Source organism: Natator depressus, chromosome 2, assembly GCF_965152275.1.
Source record: "Natator depressus isolate rNatDep1 chromosome 2, rNatDep2.hap1, whole genome shotgun sequence".
Classification (NCBI taxonomy): domain Eukaryota; kingdom Metazoa; phylum Chordata; order Testudines; family Cheloniidae; genus Natator; species Natator depressus.
Genome location: NC_134235.1, coordinates 52,880,499 through 52,894,957, shown reverse-complemented (window position 1 = coordinate 52,894,957; position 14,459 = coordinate 52,880,499). Strand labels below are relative to the sequence as shown.

At 43.5% G+C, this 14,459-nt stretch overlaps 1 protein-coding gene across 1 annotated transcript in view; it reads left to right on the top strand.

The window, feature by feature from the left end:
• The window catches only part of LOC141981362 (uncharacterized), a 110,067-nt gene extending 96,414 nt beyond the window's left edge, over positions 1 to 13,653 (top strand). The window contains exon 9 of the mRNA XM_074943044.1: positions 13,574 to 13,653. The gene's annotated coding sequence lies outside the window, so the exon portion shown is untranslated. The remainder of the gene's footprint in view (positions 1 to 13,573) is intronic.
• Positions 13,654 to 14,459: the final 806 nt, after the last annotated feature.

Here is a 14,459-nt window from a genome sequence, read left to right as displayed (position 1 = left end):
GATACTCAGTATCAACTCCTTGACATTTTATAACAATCTGGTCCCAGTAGAGTAGCCCTTCCAGTAAACGAGGACATCATGGAACCAGCCAGGGTATCATGGAACCAGCCAGGGTATTCTGGCACACTCAGGCCTTCTATGCCCCAACTCCAAAAAGGGCTACCAGGCTCTAGTTTGTATCAGCCAAAGGAGCGGAGTTCCCCTTCACACACCCAGCACCCAACTCCCAGGTGGTGCAAGCAACCACTGAAAGGTCTGGATTACAGCATCCCAAGGCTACACCAGCAGACAAGGAATCTAAGCAACTTGACCTTCTACAGAGGAAGGTGTTATCTTCAGTTTCATATTGCTAACTACCAAGCTTTGTTAGCAAGTTTGGACTTCAAGGACAAACTCCCTTAGGGGTCAGGGTCCAATTCCAGGTCCTCATTGACAAAGGCGTACTAGTGCCCCAAATGTCCCCTCAGGATTCAGTGGATGCAGCAGACACTGCAATTAAAGGATTACCATGGGATTAATCATGAGGAGTGAGTCTTGGCTGCTCTCCTCAGGCTTCCCCAAGGAGATTCAAAATATCATAGAGGGCTTGCCTTTCAATTATTCTAATTTATTTAATGAGAAGACTGCTGAGTCTCTACACTCCATTAAAGACTCTCTAGAATAACCCTCTGCTCCCTGAGCATTTACACCCCAGCTCCAAACAGAAAACATCATAAACAGGTGTATAAGCCAAGACCTCTTCCCCAATTGTTCTACCACCATCACTCATCCAAACCACTACACAAACACCAGAGGGTGAAAGGGTCTAGAAATGCAGCTCCTGCTAACACAACTGCAACTATTCACACCCATCCACCATCTAGGCGTTATTTTTGATAGGACAATAAAATCCCCTACTCCCATTGATGCCACTACTGCTCCCCCCCTTCAACTTTTGGTGGCTGCCTAACCCTCTTTGTCCCCAACTGTCACAACAGACAAATAGGTACTAGAAATCATTCACTGTGGCTACTCTATAGAAGCCCCCTTCCAACCCTCTCTTCAGGAACCATTCTCATGAGGAGATTCTGTTGGGAGATTCCCTCCTTCAGCAAAGGGCCACAAAACATAAGAGCCATATTGGGTCAGACCAATGGTCTATCTAGCCCAGTATCCTGTCTCTAACAGTGGCCAGTGCCAGATACTTCAGAGGAAATGAACAGAACAGAACAATTTCAAGTGATCCATCCCCTGTCATTCAGCTGCAGTTTCTGGCAGTTGGAGGTTTACCACATCTGGAGCATGGGGCTGCATCTCTGACCATCTTGGCTAATAGCCATTGATGGACCTATCCCCCATGAATTTATCTAATTCTTTTTTGAACCCAGTTATACTTTTGGTTTTCTGAACATCCCCTGGCAATGAGTTCTACAGGTTGACTGTGTGTTGTATGAAGAAGCACCTCCTTTTGTTTGTTTTAAACCTGCTGCCTATTAATTTCATTGTGTGACCCCTGCTTCTCGTGTTATGGGAGGGGTAAATAGCACTTCTGTATTCACTTTCTCTGTACCTGTCATGATTTTATAGACCCTTATCATATCTCCCCTTAGTTGACTCTTTTCTAAGATGAACAGTCCCAGTCTTTTTAATTTCTTCTCATATGGACGCTATTCCATATCTCTAATTATTTTCATTGCTCTTCTCTGTACCTTTTACAATTCTAATATGTCTTTTTTGAGATGGGGTGACCAGAACTACATTCAGTATTCAAGGTGTGTGCATACTAGGGATTCATGTAGTGGCATTATTATATTTTTTGTTTTATTATCTATCCTTTTCCTAATGGTTCCTAACTTTCTGTTGGCTTTTTAGACTGCCACTGCACTTTGAGGAGATGGTTTCAGAGAACTGTCCACAATGGCTCCAAGATTTCTTGCTTGACTGGTAACAGCTAATTTAGACCCCATCATTTTGAATGTATAGTTGGGATTATTTTTTCCAATGTGCCTTACGTTGCACTTATCAACATTGAATTTCATCTGCCATTTTGTTGCCCAGTCACTCAGCTTAGTGAGATCCTCTAGTAACTCTTTGCAGTCAGCTTTGCACTTAGCTATCTTGAATAATTTTGTATTATCTGCATATTTTGCCACCTAATTTTCCACTCTCTTTTCCAGATCATTGAACAGCACAGGTCACAGTACAGATCCTTGGGGGACCGCACTATTTGCCTCTCTCCATTGTGAAAACTGACCATTCATTCCTACCCTTTGTTTCCTATCTTTAACCATCTTTGAACCATAGAACAAGTGCCACCTCAGAACTTAAGGAAAGGGTTTTATTCTCCATATTGCATAGTCTCCAAGAAAAATAGAGGCTGGAGACCATTCTTGACCTTTGGCAATTAAACATTTTTATTAGCAAATCTAAATTCTGAATGGTTATACTGGTATCAATAACCCACTCCCTACAGGAGGGAATGTGTTTCACAGCTGTTGACCTGAAAGACACTTATTTCCATATGGATATTCATCTGTCCCACAGAAGGTTCCTCAGGTTTCTGGTAGGACAAGCACACTACCAGTTCAGAGTACTGTTGTTATAATTGAGCTTCCAAATTTACTTTTGTGAGCTCAGCTGTACAAAGTATGTGAAAGCTCATAAGATGTCACAGTAACCAATAACAACAAATGTTGATAGGAAAAGGTACAAAAATGAAACAAAAAAACCCTGAACTAGTCTAAACAAAAAGACACTTAACTCACGGACTGTGTTAAGATCATGCTTGTTAAACAAGAAAATGTGGGTCTGCTAATGAGTGAATTACCAAAATTGGTGTGTCAGAAATGAGGCCTAATTGGTGGACAAAGTAATAATAGGATGGGCAATTCCACCCATCTCTCCCTTTTGGGTCCCTAAAGAAAGAGACTTTGGGGGGAAAATATGGAAGAACATATAAAGGCTACTTGAATAATCTTCACAATCAAGGATGCCACGTCCTCCATTTCCTAGTATCCCAGACCTTCTTCCCTAATCCTGTGGGACATCCTGACCAGATTGGGCCAGAGAGAGGGACTCAGGTGATATTGCCACCACTACCAGCTCCAGCTGAATGCTAAACACCACCTGAGATGAAACAGGATCAGACTTTAACAACAGTAGCAATCACTCCAGCTTATCTCAGCTAACTTCTCTTCCCTTCCCTCCAAAAAAAAAAGACAGTTATTACCAAAAAAGACAGACAAACAGGGTTTGTTTGTTTTTCTAAAAACTCTCCAGCTAAAGGGAAAGGGAACAAGGGATATTGTTAAAATGAAAACCTTATTTAGTATGTTGCATTTTAAATGCTTAACTGGTTTTCCTTCTTTTGTTTATTGTTAATAAAATGTTAAAAGGATGTTTAATGGTGTGTTTGCCATGTTACTAAGCTGGCTGAGGTCTCTGTACAGCAAACTGTGGACCTTGTTTAACATTGTTTAATGTTGGACAGTGACTGAGTCATGTTAATGCTTTTGGCCCCTGTCAAGGTTCCTTCCCCACTCTGAACTCTAGGGTACAGATGTGGGGACCTGCATGAAAACCTCCTGAGCTTACTTTTACCAGCTTAGGTTAAAACTTCCCCAAGGTACAAATTAATTTTACCCTTTGCTCTTGGAATTTCCACTGCCACCACCAAACTTCAACTGGGTTTACTGGGAAACGTAGTTTGGACACGTCTTTCCCCCCAAAATCCTCCCAACCCTTGCACCCCTTCCTGGGGAAGGTTTGGTAAAAATCCTCACCAATTTGCATAGGTGACCACAGACCCAAACCCTTGGATCTGAGAACAATGAAAAAGCATTCAGTTTTCTTACAAGAAGACTTTTAATAGAAGTAAAGGAATCACCTCTGTAAAATCAGGATGGTAGATACCTTACAGGGTAATTAGACTCAAAACATAGAGAATCCCTCTAGGCAAAACCTTAAGTTACAAAAAAGGTACACAGACAGGAATAGTCATTCTATTCAGCACAGTTCTTTTCTCAGCCATTTAAAGAAATCATAATCTAACACATACCTAGCTAGATTACTTACTAAAAGTTCTAAGACTCCATTCCTGTTCTATCCCCGGCAAAAGCAGCATACAGACAGACACAGACCCTTTGTTTCTCTCCCTCCTCCCAGCTTTTGAAAGTATCTTGTCTCCTCATTGGTCATTTTGGTCAGGTGCCAGTGAGGTTACCTTTAGCTTCTTAACCCTTTACAGGTGAGAGGATTTTTCCTCTGGCCAGGAGGGATTTTAAAGGGGTTTACCCTTCCCTTTATATTTATGACACGCCCCCCAAATCTCAGCTAGGGTGAAATGCTGGCTGGGATTTCTTCCTGGAGCTCTAGGATAAACAGAGTTAATAAGACACATGCACCTCTAAATATACTACCAAGTACATACAGACTAACAATATTTTCCACATCTCAAGGATGATTTTAATCAGTTGATTCTGGGAAACTTTCACGGGAGAGTGCATCAGCCACTTTGTTAGGAGCTCCTGAGATGTGTTGGATGTCAAAATCAAAATCTTGGAGAGCTAAACTCCACCGAATAAGATTTTTTGTTATTTCCCATGGTGGTATGAAGCCACTGTAGTGCAGCATGGTCGGTTTGCAGGTGGAAATGCTGTCCCCAAACATATGGGCATAGCTTTTTCAGGGTGTAGACAATGGTGTAACATTCTTTTTCACTGACTGACCAGTTGCTTTCCCTCTCAGACAGTTTTTTGCTGAGAAACATTACAGGGTGGAATTCTTGATCAGGTCCTTTCTGCATTAAAACTACTCCCACACCACGCTCGGATGCATCTGTGGTTACTAGGAACGGTTTGTCAAAGTCTGGGGCCCTTAGTACAGGGTCAGATATGAGTGTCGCTTTAAGCTTGTTAAAGGCCTTCTGACACTTTTCGGTCCACTGAATGGCATTTGGCTGTTTCTTTTTGGTTAGGTCTGTCAGTGGGGCTGCGATTTGGCTGTATTGCGGTACAAATCGTCTGTAATAACCGGCCAAGCCTAAGAAGGATTGAACCTGTTTCTTTGACTTTGGGACAGGCCACTTTGGCCTGTAGGGGGCTGATAGTTCCTTGACCCACCTGGTGTCCAAGGTAAGTCACTCTGTTTAGGCCTATTTGACACTTCTTTGCCTTACCAGTTAGTCCTGCCTCCCTTATGCACTCAAGGACTTTTTGTAGATGTTCCACATGTTCTGCCCAGGAATTCGAAAATATGGCCACATCGTCAAGATAGGCGACTGCATATTCTCAGGTTTCAGAGTAACAGCCGTGTTAGTCTGTATTCGCAAAAAGAAAAGGAGTACTTGTGGCACCTTAGAGACTAACCAATTTATTTGAGCATAAGCTTTCGTGAGCTACAGCTCACTTCATCGGATGCATACTGTGGAAAGTGTAGAAGATCTTTTTATACACACAAAGCATGAAAAAATACCTCCCCCTACCCTACTCTCCTGCAGGTAATAGCTTATCTAAAGTGATCACTCTCCTTACAATGTGTATGATAATCAAGTTGGGCCATTTCCAGCACAAATTCAGGTTTTCTCCCCCCCCACACACACACAAACCCACTCTCCTGTTGGTAATAGCTTATCTAAAGTGATCACTCTCCTTACAATGTGTACGATAATCAAGGTGGGCCATTTCCAGCAGAAATCCAGGGTTTAACAAGAACGTCGGGGGGGGGGGGTTGGAAAAAACAAGGGGAAATAGGTTACCTTGCATAATAACTTAGCCACTCCCAGTCTCTATTCAAGCCTAAGTTAATTGTATCCAATTTGCAAATGAATTCCAATTCAACAGTCTCTCGCTGGAGTCTGGATTTGACGTTTTTTTGTTGTAATATCGCAACTTTCATGTCTGTAATCGCGTGACCAGAGAGATTGAAGTGTTCTCCGACTGGTTTATGAATGTTATAATTCTTGACATCTGATTTGTGTCCATTTATTCTTTTACGTAGAGACTGTCCAGTTTGACCAATGTACATGGCAGAGGGGCATTGCTGGCACATGATGGCATATATCACATTGGTGGATGTGCAGGTGAATGAGCCTCTGATAGTGTGGCTGATGTTATTAGGCCCTGTGATGGTGTCCCCTGAATAGATATGTGGGCACAGTTGGCAACGGGCTTTGTTGCAAGGATAGGTTCCTGGGTTAGTGGTTCTGTTGTGTGGTATGTGGTTGTTGGTGAGTATTTGCTTCAGGTTGGGGAGCTGTCTGTAGGCAAGGACTGGCCTGTCTCCCAAGATCTGTGAGAGTGTTCGGTCATCCTTCAGGATAGGTTGTAGATCCTTAATAATGCGTTGGAGGGGTTTTAGTTGGGGGCTGAAGGTGACGGCTAGTGGCGTTCTGTTATTTTCTTTGTTAGGCCTGTCCTGTAGTAGGTGACCTCTGGGAACTCTTCTGGCTCTATCAATCTGTTTCTTCACTTCCGCAGGTGGGTATTGTAGTTGTAAGAGTGCTTGATAGAGATCTTGTAGGTGTTTGTCTCTGTCTGAGGGGTTGGAGCAAATGCGGTTGTATCGCAGAGCTTGGCTGTAGACAATGGATCGTGTGGTGTGGTCAGGTGAAAGCTGGAGGCATGTAGGTAGGAATAGTGGTCAGTAGGTTTCCGGTATAGGGTGGTGTTTATGTGACCATCGTTTATTAGCACTGTAATGTCCAGGAAGTGGATCTCTTGTGTGGACTGGACCAGGCTGAGGTTGATGGTGGGATGGAAATTGTTGAAATCATGGTGGAATTCCTCAAGGGCTTCTTTTCCATGGGTCCAGATGATGAAGATGTCATCAATATAGCGCAAGTAGAGTAGAGGCGTTAGGGGACGAGAGCTGAGGAAGCGTTGTTCTAAGTCAGCCATAAAAATGTTGGCATACTGTGGGGCCATGCGGGTATCCATAGCAGTGCCGCTGATTTGAAGGTATACATTGTCCCCAAATGTAAAATAGTTATGGGTAAGGACAAAGGTGTTAAGGTTGCAAGTACTGGATTCAGTGCTGGCAATGGGTCTGATGCTGGTTGTTCCGCTGGTTCTGGTTCTGGGACTGGTTCCGTCTGGGTCTCTGGGACTGGATCCACTACTGCTGTTGCAGACATTGGCCTGGGTCTGGATCCATCACCTCTGACCGGGTCCTGATAGAAGTTTCCGGAACAGAGCTAGACCTCACGGCTTGTTTAGCCTGGTTGCGGGTGACCATTCCCACCCTTTTGGCCCGCTTCACATGATTGGCCAAGTCTTCCCCCAACAGCATGGGGATGGGATAATCATCATAGACTGCAAAAGTCCACGTTCCTGACCAGCCCTGGTACTGGACAGGCAACTTGGCTGTAGGCAAATTGAAAGAGTTGGACTTGAAGGGTTGAATCGTCACTTGGATCTCAGGGTTGATTAAATTGGGGTCCACTAAGGAAGCATGGATAGCTGACACTTGTGCTCCGGTGTCCCTCCACGCAGTGACCTTCTTCCCGCCCACACTCACAGTTTCCCTCCGCTCCAAGGGTATCTGGGAGGTATCTGGGCCTGCGGACCTCTGGTGTGATTCCGGTACAATGAACTGTAATCTGTTGGGGTTCTTGGGCAGTTGGCCTTTACATGCCCCAGCTCGTTACATTTAAAACATCGTCCAGCTGATGGGTCACTGAGGTGAGGTGGGTTGCTGGAGAACGGGGTGGTGGGACGATAAGGGGTCTGGAGGGTTCTTTGGGAGGTAGGTGGGGCTATGGGCAGCCCCCGGTAATAGGGTGTGGTCTGGGGTTGTCCCTTCTGGTCTCTGCTCCAACTGCGACCAGTTTTCTTCTTCTCTGCCACCTCCACCCATCTGGCTCCAATCTCTCCTGCCTCGATTACAGTTTTGGACTTCCCATCTAGGATGTATCTTTCTGTTTCCTCAGGAACACCCTCTAAGAATTGTTCCATTTGCATTAGGAAGGGCAAATTTACTGGAGATTCAACACTTGCTCCTGATATCCAGGCATCCCAATGTTTCACAATGTGGTAGGCATGTTGGGTAAATGACACGTCTGGTTTCCACCTTAGGGCTCTGAACCTCCGACGAGAATGCTCGGGTGTTATCCCCATTCTGACTCTCGCCTTGGATTTAAGCAGTTCATACTTGTTCATGTGTTCTTTAGGCATTTCAGCTGCCACCTCAGCTAAGGGTCCACTGAGCTGTGGCCTCAGCTCTACCATGTATTGGTCGGTAGAAATGCTGTACCCAAGGCAGGCCCTTTCGAAGTTTTCTAAGAAGGCCTCCGTATCATCGCCTGCCTTCTAGGTGGGGAACTTTCTGGGATGGGGAGTGGTACCTGGAGAAGGATTGCTAGGGTTTGTTGGTATATTCTGCTGAGCCTTTACCTTCTCCATCTCCAGTGCATGCTTCCTCTCTTTTTCCTTCTCCTCCTCCACATGCTTCCTCTCTTTTTCCTTCTCCTCCTCCACATGCTTCCTTGCCTCCATTTCCCTCCTGTGGGCAGCCTCCTGTACCTCCTTCTCCAGCCGCATGAGTTCTGTCTGTCTTTCATGTTCCTTTTGTTTTTCCTCAGCCTGAAATCTGGCTAATTCCAGCTTTTGTTGTCATCCTAACCTCTCTGTTTTTAACTAACTTTACACCCGAGGTTTAGAAATAAACAAACAAAACTTGGCTGTAAAATTTTGCTGTGCTGGAATAGGATACCTATTCTCTGATAGTGATTGTCAGCCTACAGAAAAAGACAATTCCCTTTGTCTCTGCTCTGGCCCCAAATCAAAGCAAAAAACCTCCAACTACTTGGAAACCTGCTTACCAGCAGCCCAAAGGAAAAAAAAATCCTCCCAACCCTTGCACCCCACTTCCTGGGGAAGGTTTAGTAAAAATCCTCACCAATTTGCATAGGTGACCACAGACCCAAACCCTTGGATCTGAGAACAATGAAAAAGCATTCAGTTTTCTTACAAGAAGACTTTTAATAGAAGTAAAGGAATCACCTCTGTAAAATCAGGATGGTAGATACCTTACAGGGTAATTAGACTCAAAACATAGAGAATCCCTCTAGGCAAAACCTTAAGTTACAAAAAAGGTACACAGACAGGAATAGTCATTCTATTCAGCACAGTTCTTTTCTCAGCCATTTAAAGAAATCATAATCTAACACATACCTAGCTAGATTACTTACTAAAAGTTCTAAGACTCCATTCCTGTTCTATCCCTGGCAAAAGCAGCATACAGACAGACACAGACCCTTTGTTTCTCTCCCTCCTCCCAGCTTTTGAAAGTATCTTGTCTCCTCATTGGTCATTTTGGTCAGGTGCCAGTGAGGTTACCTTTAGTTTCTTAACCCTTTACAGGTGAGAGGATTTTTCCTCTGGCCAGGAGGGATTTTAAAGGGGTTTACCCTTCCCTTTATATTTATGACAGCCCCTTTATTCCATCTAAATTAATAAAAGAGTATTCCCCATCAGGCTAGCAAGAGCACCCAGGGTCTTCATGAAGGTCTTCTCAGTTGCAGTGGCACAAATGAGATGTCATGGCTACACAGTCTTTCTGTATCTGGATCAGTGACTCCTAATGGGTCGCTCCAGCCAGGAGGTCCAGTTGGCAACTCTATTCTTGGTCCATATTCTGTTAGCCTTGGTTATCTGTCAACAAAGAAAGTCCACTTTGACGCCCAAGGACTATAGACTTTATAGGAGTGACCCTAGGTTCAATCTCAGCAAAGGCTTATCTCCCTTTGAAAAGATTCTAGACCATGAACAATTTGATAAGTTTCTTTCCAATCACAAACCGCTGTCAAGGTCTGCCTTTCCCTACTAGACCACATGGCATCATGTATTTATGTCACATCATTCACAAAGCTTCACCTGTGTTGCCTACAGGCTCTGACCCATTTAGCCACCAGACAGAGACCACATGAACACCAGAGTAACAATTCCCACCAAAGTTCTCTTGCCTGGTGAATGAATCTAAAACAAATATGTGTGGAAGTTCCCTTCATCACATCTGTCAAGGTTCCTTCCCCACTCTGAACTCTAGGATACAGATGTGGGGACCTGCATGAAAACCTCCTAAGCTTACTTTTACCAGCTTAGGTTAAAACTTCCCCAAGGTACAAACTATTTTACCCTTTGCCCTTGGACTTCCACTGCCACCATCAAACGTTTATCTGGGTTTATTTTTATTAGGAAAGCGTTGTTTGGAAACGTCTTTCCCCCCAAAAATCCTTCCAACCCTTGCACCGCACTTCCTGGGGAAGGTTTGGTAAAAATCCTCACCAATTTGCATAGGTGACCACAGGCCCAAACCCTTGGATCTTAAGAACAATGAAAAAGCATTCAGTTTCTTGAAAAGAAGGATTTTAATAGAAGAAGTAAAAAGTAAAAAAAGAATCACCTCTGTAAAATCAGGACGGTAAATACCTTACAGGGTAATTAGATTCAAAACATAGAGAATCCCTCCAGGCAAAACCTGAAGTTACAAAAAGACACACAGACAGGAATATTCATTCTATTCAGCACAACTTAATTTCTCAGCCATTTAAAGAAACCATAATCTAACTCATATCTAGCTAGATTACTTACTAAGTTCTAAGACTCCATTCCTGTTCTGTCACCAGCAAAAGCATCACACAGACGGACCTTTTGTTTTTCCCTCCCCCCAGCTTTTGAAAGTATCTTGTCTCCTAATTGGCCATTTTGGTCAGGTGCCAGCGAGGTTATCCTAGCTTCTTAACCCTTTACAGGTGAGAGGATTTTTCCTCTGGCCAGGAGGGATTTTAAAGGGGTTTACCCTTCCCTTTATATTTATGACAACACCCATCTCCAATGTGACCATTGCCACGGATGAATAAAGGATTGGATGGAGACCTCATCGGGACAACCACACTCCACAAGGCACTTGGCCTCCTCAGAAGGCAAGGATACATATCAACCTAGTAGAGCTTAGAGCAGTCCATCTAACCTGCAATGCATTGCTCTCACTGAATCAAACCTGCCATGTCCAAATAATGTCAAACAAGATGACAACTGTCTTTTATATAAACAAACAGTGTGGAGTATTGTTTCCTCTCTGTAGAAGCAGTCCTTTCCTCTCTGTAGAAGCAGTCAATTTATGGAATTGGTGCATCAAAAACCACATAATTTTCTTGGCTACATACCTACCAGGCACACAGAATTCCTTAGCAGATAATCTCAGTAGGTACTTCTCCACAAACCATGAATGGGAGATACACAGTCCTGTCCTGAATGAGATCTTCACACAATGGAGAACACAATACTGGGAACCATTTGCATTCTAAATGAATAAGAAGTTCACCCTTTATTGCTCCAGGCTAGCCCTGGTCTATGGCTCCAGGGGTGATGCCTTTCTGTTATCAGACATGCCTTTCCTCCCATCCCTCTGTTACCACAAGTTCTGCAGAAGATTTGATACAATAAATCTCACAGCACCCAACTGGCTCAGACAGTTCTGGTTTTGGGGTCTTCTATGAATGTCAATCCATCCTCCCATCAGCATCTGACTCTTCCCAGATCTATTAACTCAGGGTAACAGCAAGACCAGACAACTCAACTCAGACCCCCTTCATCTCATGGCCTGGTATTTGGAAAGGCCACAGATATAGAACATTCATGCTTAAAGGCTGTTCAGTCTATTCTAGATCAAAGTATGAAAGCCTCCATCAGAAAATGTTATCTGGCTAAATGCAGGCACTAGTTTCACTGGGTGCAACATAACCAGTCATCTCCAGAATTTGCAGTAATCCCTGCTATGTTAGACTATCTCCTGTCACTGAAAATGTCAGGGATTTCCATTAGAGTAGTGCTTCGGGTCTGTCTAGAAGCAATCAGTGCCTTCCATCCTCCGGTATAAGGACACTCCATTTTTACTCACCCAACAATAATTAGATTCTTGAAGGGTCTATTTAGGACCTTCCCACCAGCGGTGACAGCTGCACTACAAAGAGACCTCATTGTGATACTGTCAATACTTACCAGACCACTATTTGAACCACTGACCACATGTTCTATGACCCATCTTCATGTGGAAGTCACTTTTTTAGCTGCCATTACATCACCTAGAAAGGTGATTGAACTGGGAGCACTCATGGAGGACTAACATCCTATTATACATAAGGAGAAGGTTTCCCTTTGCCTTCAGCTGAAATTCATCCCAAAAATAATTTTTGAGTTTCACAAAAAGCAACCTATCCAATTACAGGTCTTCTTACTGAAACCTCATGCTTCCAGTGAGGAGACGACACTTTCCTCTCTGGATGTTAGATGAACTCTGGCATTCTACCTACAAAGGATGAACTTGACTAGAAAATAACCCAGATTATTTGTCTCGATTGTGAAATGGTCGTGATGACATGCATTATCTGCTCAAAGATACTCTAAGAGTATCTACGGCTGCATTTTTCTGAGTTACCAACTGGTGCGTATTCTTCCCGTGGGTAGGGTGAAAACCCGTTCCACTACAGCACAAGCAATCTCAATGGCATCTCTTCAAGAGTAGCTGTTCTGGGTATCTGTAGAGAGGCTACCCAATGCTCCATACATATGTTAAAAAAAATTACTCATTTGCAGATGTGGCTATTGGGACTGCAATATTACAAGCATCTATGCATCCTCACACACCCCGACACCAGTTTAAAGGACCCACCCTCAAAGAAGAAACTGAGGTTCTTCAGTGAATGGAGGTTCTTCAGTGCCCATCTGTATTGCACTACCCACTCTCCTTCTCCTCTGCTTCAGATTCTTCTGATTTGCAGTGAGAGAGGAACTGGAGAAGAGTCGGTCCTCATTGTCCCCTATGTCCTTGTTTCAGAGCATGAGGAAAATATCTATGCAGGCATGGACCAATGCACACTAGAAATCTTCAATCTCAGGTGCACAGTATGCACATGTATCCATGTGTGGAATACCACATACTTCAAAGAACCTCCATATATCTGTGATCCACTAATAATGGCTCTAATTCCTCAGAGTACAAATGCCTGACATGCATGTATGCAATGGTCAATACATTATGCAATTCAATCCTTCTGAATTTTCCCATAGTTCTTTTTACATTTTTTAACTAGACTATTTTTGTATCACTGGAAGATTTCACCATTTATTGTCCACTTCTTTCTAAAAAACAAAATTCAATAAAACAAATAGTGATTCTGATACAGATCCTTGCAATATTCTGCAGGGAACTTCTCTTCATCCTTGGGAGCAGCCATTTATTAAAAATATGCTTCCTGTTGCTTAACCAGTTTTTAATCCACAACAAGCCTGTATCTCTTTTGCTATGGTTATTTATTTTCCTTAATAGATACTTGTCAATAGCCCTTGGAAAATATAAGAACATTTTATCCATTGGGTCCTTTTCTAGCCACAGTTTTATTAACTCATTCAAATAAATGGTACAGGTTAAAGAGGCACAAAGCTGTGTTGGTGTCTGACCTTATCAATTTATACTTATCCAAGTGTCCTATTAGGGCCTGCAACTCTCAGTGAAGCCAGTCAGTGTAGAGAATACATTAAGTCAACAATGTGACACTGTCTCAAAAAAAGCTAATGATACATTTTTTTTTTAACAGAACAGAGAGAGAGAGAGAGAGAGAATGTCCAGATCTGTGCAGCGGGAAACACAGTACCTCTCAGGCACCACAGAAACTGCTTTAAGGGTGCACACACAAATATGGGAGGAGACTGGATGAGCCAAGGAAAGATACAGGGAAGCGGTTCTCAAACTTCATTGCACCATGACCCCTTTCTGACAAGTTCTGGACAGGACCACCAAGTAGTCCAGTATCAAAACCAGAAGAACCTATGGCTAGAGCAAAAGCATGGCAAGAGACAAGGCTGAGACTGGCTGCACAGCTTGAGGACAGGGTTCAGTGTGGGAGCAGGCACTGGCTCCACAGTTCCTAGAACAGGAAAGGTGGCTAAGGAAGGAAGACAGAGCTCAGCAGAAACAACTGTTTGAGAGGCTGATATCAATAATGGCTGCAACTGCTCCTGCTGCATCACCCACAACATGGCCTGCCTGGTATTTTGGGATTCAGTCCAGAAACAGCTTGGAAAACGTCATGGCTGGGTAGCCCATTCAATCGGGCTCCATGACTGGCTGGGCAGGGCAACATTGCCCCATGCTGTCCTCCATATTTGCCTCCTACTCTGTGGATGCTTCTACCCCTCTCCCATCATGTCAAGTGCACACCAAATGGAGAAAGAAGGGAAAGGAGAATGGGGAAGGGAGGCAAGGAATGTGCAATGGTAGGGGGTTTCCATCTTGTACTTGGTTTCACTGTTTACACTTGTTCAGGCACTTTTTGTTTGTTTTGTTTTTTCTGTTAGATTGTGTTGTTACTGGTGTTTTGGTGTGATAATCACAGATGGCCTGCCTGCCCATGGTTGAATGTTGTACTTTTTCTAATACTTATTTATAAATAAAGCTTTTTATGTATTGCTATCACTTCGTAT